Below are 4943 nucleotides of genomic sequence, written 5' to 3' on the forward strand. Positions count from 1 at the left end.
ATATAAAATAAAGTTAGAAAAAAATTAATGTTGGGATTGAATAGAAAAATAAAAAAAACGCAAATATTTGCCATCCTAGGTGCTTATTTATGATTACAAAGGTATCTAATTCTTGGGCCAATTCAAAGGCTCCAAATAAGTCAAAGCAGAGCATGTCACCGGGGCCTTATGTGTCTCTAAGGAGTAATTGCTTTCTAAGGTAAGACGTGTACCTATCAAGCCACATTATTGGAGTGACTGTCATATTATCTATATCACCTTGGGTTGCTACATACACCAAGAACAATCGAATTGAGCAACTCTAGAAGTTGGGAAGTTTTATTCGATTATTAAAATTTAAATTTGACAAAACTCCTTTAGCCTATGAAGCACCGACATTTTAAAAATCTTAACGTGTCGTGTCCGACACTTTCTGACACTCTAATACTTGTTGAAAGACTCAAAGGTTACGTTGCGTTATATTCTGAGTTCTAACTATTAGATTCATTAGATTATAAATACGATTTTATTGAATTTAATATAAATATTTGGGATATATTATGTTTCTTTGCAAAATTGATGGGTATTATAAGTTTAGCTTTATTTTTTTGTTAAATTATTGAATACTAAATATAATATACACTACATAAATTAAAAATATTATATAATATCAAAACGTGTTCTAACGTATCAAAATTTAATATTTTTTAGAATTAAAGTGTCAGAGTATCGTGTCGTGTTGTATCGGTGTCGGTGCAACATAAGGCACAGGTGGCAAGAAGTCTGGCCCCCCTTAACTAGAGGTCTCGAGTTCGAGCTCTGATAATGGGGAAAAAAAAATTTGGGAGAGCCACCCCAAAAGTATCCGACAGTGCTCAATAGAAATTAATCTTCGATTATGCCAGAGGATATACTTGAGATTACTCAAAATTTAAATTTGACATATTCAATTATGGAGAAATTTATAGAAACGTTGTGCTTCGTATGTTACTTATGAACCCACTCATCCACTTTGGTTCAATATTGTGGACCGTTATCATACATTTGGTCACCGATTTGAGTTCATTATAAGGCTACTATTAATAAACTGTGGAGAAATCTAAGTGTGAATGATTGAGTGAAAAAGTTTTACACTGGTTAAGAATGGACTAAGTGAGCATCATATAAATGGAAAGACTCATGCACCTAATACTTTAAGTTTTTTAATTTAATTATAATATTTTGAGTTCATTTAATATTGCTACTCACTTAATTCATAATTGACGGTTTCTTCGCGGCACAAACAATGGCTTATGTCAGATTCCAGAATTCAATATATGGTGTTTTACAATAACAGTGTTAGATCTCATGGCAATAGTTTCTACCATAGGTGGGCCATACTTTCAAAATATGTTGCCACTTTAATTTGCTCGTGTCTGTATTCAACTCGAACTCAGTAAACCTCTCTGGTGTGACTTCCGGTGTTGTAAAGAATTTTGGGATACATTATTCCAAAAGCTAGCTCAAAGGGTGAGAGTGTCCAAAGTCACATTAGTTGTTGTTCATACAACTAATGTGGGACTATATATCTCAACACGCCCCCTTACACAAGAGCCCACTGGGCTTGAAGTGTAGATTATGCACAGGCCCAATTTTTGGTCTTTGTGCTTTTTATTTTAATTCTACTTTAAAGTGGAGGGCGGTGATGATCGAACTAGTGATCTTGTAGTCACTCAAGCTCTGATACCATGTAAAGAACCTTGGGATACATCACTCCAAAAGCTAGCTCAAAGGGTGAGAGTGTCCAAGGCTTTATAAAGGCCACATTAATTATTGTTCATACAATCAATGTGAAACTATATATCTCAACCGGTGTTATGATCATGTATGCCTAATATAGACTGGCCTAAAAAACTGGCAGAAGTGTGAATAATGGATGTACTTAGTTGTTAAAGATTTAATATAAAATTATTAATATAAATTTTACCTACCAACTTAATTTTTTTTGTGAGAAAAATGGTTCATGACACGGTATCAAAGGCTCAATGATGAAATAATACAAAATTTATCCATGCTTTAATCCCTAAAATAACTCCATACAAGTTTGTTATATAAAGGGCTAGCTAGTTTTGTGGTGTGGGGAAGGAGGCTGATGATATAGGTATGTTTAGTGTGAAACAAACTTTTAAGACGTCATTTCTAATTTTCTTTAATAAGTGATGCTGCTGATCTGAGCTTTGTTGTCTTAGCTTAACTTGCTCTTATAAAATTTATATAATCAACATAAACATAAATAGTTTGGTATAATATTTGTAAGTTTCAATTAACTGCAATAAAATTATACCAAGTCTAAGAACACCAAGATAAAGTTTTTTTTATTGTATAATTTAACTTAATAAAAAAATATTGTAGTATAAGTCTCCACTATAAGGTGGAACAAAAATAAAATAAAATTCCAATTCATATCATCACGTCAGAGACAGAAAATAGAATACGAAACTAATAATGAAGTACACATATTTGACTTGCTCAGTAACGTTTAAGTAAAAATATGTGTATTCAAAGCGTCGACTTGAAATTAAAACATGACATGTGCACACAATCTTTTTCGGTCACACTGGCCGAAATATGACTAATTAATAATGGGACCATAGACTATGACTAATATACCCTCATCATCAATTACTGGCGATAAAATTCATAATTTTATGAGTAACGCGATGAAACTATGGCCAATCGTAGTCAAATATGTTTGACTGTAACTAAACAAATATTGGAATTTATCAATTGTCTTTATTAAAGTAAATGATATTCTTTAAATTTTCTTTTCCTCAACTTGTTGCTTGTTTGCCTAAAAAATCCATGCGCACGGGTTGAATATAAGATTGGAATCTTTAGGAAATATTATGAATAAATTAATCTAGTCTCTAAAGTTCATTTTTTTATTCAATTTATGGTTTTACGGGGATTTTGATTTTAGCGGGGCAGAACAACTTATGGGTCTATTGTATTAGGATTTTAAAAGTTTTTTTTAGATAAAATTTTTTATAAATTTTAAAAAATTATTTAAAATTGGACGAACTTTAAAGATTTTTTAAAAGACTTTTTTTTTACATAAGATTGAATTTTAAAGGATTTTAATATAATTATAAAATTTGAAAGAACAATATGAATTTATAAGATTTAAAAAATCATATAAATTTTTAACAAACATTCAAAATGAGTCAATAAAAAAAATAAGAAAGAAATACAATGATATTAATAAAAAATAAAACCTAGTATAAATTTTTCAATAAGTAAAACATAATATAATTTTTAACAAACATTCAAAATTACTAAGCAACAACTCTCCACATATCTAAAGTTATACTAGTCCTCCATGTATTAGCATTTTCTCGTTCCTGTTCTTGGGTTTGACCAATGGGTTAAAAATTATCTTCTTCATTTGGTATCAGAGCTATGTATATATGATTATAAGATCCAATTTTTATTTATTTATTAAAATAATTCTAAATTTGCATATAGAACTTAAAGTTCATGATAAAATTTTATTTGGAATTTTTTGCAATTTATCTTGTAAATCTTGGAGTTTTTGTTCTACGTGATAAGAGTTTTCTAACCATATATCATATGCATGTTTTCATTGAGTATTCTAAGAAAATTTCGAATCTGAATTCCTGGATTTTATAACATGAAAGTTTAAGAAGTTTCTTAAATTATTTTCAATCGATACATTGAAACCTTAAATTGCTTTGAGACTTTTGGCAAGTTTTTAGTTATCCATTAACACAAAAATTGTTTGAAATCGTTTCCTATAGCAAAAGAATTTCATTCATGAATGTATTGTTACGAAATATATGGTTTATATTATGAAAGTTTCAATCTTTCTTTAAATTGATCTTGTTTCATTGATGTAAAACGAAAATTTATTTGAGAATTTTAGTTCTCTTGTTGTTTTCCTATTGTTTTATGTATTTTTAATACAAAATTCACATCTTTTGGTGCCAAGAAAATTCGGGACCCATAGCTTGAAAAATAATTTTTTAAACTTCCAAAAGTCTCCAAAATATGCTATTTTTGAGATGGATTATATTCTAAACTTGTTGGTTTGTTGTTTATGGGTTGTTTGTGATAAAATTACTCAAAAATCTATTGTTTTTAAGCTTTGACAAAGCTCTCATGACAGAATCCGATTTCGAGTGAGTCAACCCGCCAAAAGAAGAAGAAAACACTACAATAGTAAAATCTCAAAAAATTCTAAAGGTTATGATGAAATTATGAAAGAGACATCCTTTTTTTCTATTCACTTTTGATAATGTATAAGTACATTGACTAAAACAGCTTTTGAAATAATTTTTTTTTCTTTACACTTTTTTAAGATTTTTTTAAAAATTAAAATTATTTTATGTTTGAAAAGAATACAGAAAAAGTAATTCTGAGTAAAAAGTTATATGAATGTTAAAATTAATAAATATTTTTTATATATTAAATTATTAAAAATATATATGATTATAATGGTTGTGAACTGGTGATAACAGGATGGGATTTATTGGGATGAGGTTGAGACAAAATTGAATTTTTAAATAAATATTTGTCTCTTAACTTTTATTTTTTATTTTATTTTTCAAAAAAGTTGAATCCAAATATGCATATTAAAAAAAAGAACTTTTATTTTGAAAAAAAATTATTTTTTAGCAGAAAAAAAATTCATCTAAACACATTCTAAGATAGTGATTATTTTGCCATTATTTTTTTAAGTATCGGTATGTAGAGTAAGTTGTTAAATTTTTATATAATATTATTTTTATTTAATAAAATTTTAAATATTTATAGGGATAAATTATTTCATACTCATTTTTTATACTCTTCTCCAATATTATTAGATCATAATATTAACTGACCTTCATATCTTCTCTCTCCTCCCACAATTGGTTGAGATTGTGATCTAATGATATTAGAGAAAAATATGTAAAGTAGGCATAAAA

Source organism: Gastrolobium bilobum, unplaced genomic scaffold (assembly GCF_033153095.1).
Source record: "Gastrolobium bilobum isolate Gb01-03AN ecotype WA unplaced genomic scaffold, APGP_CSIRO_Gbil_v1 utg11941, whole genome shotgun sequence".
NCBI classification, from domain to species: Eukaryota; Viridiplantae; Streptophyta; class Magnoliopsida; order Fabales; family Fabaceae; genus Gastrolobium; species Gastrolobium bilobum.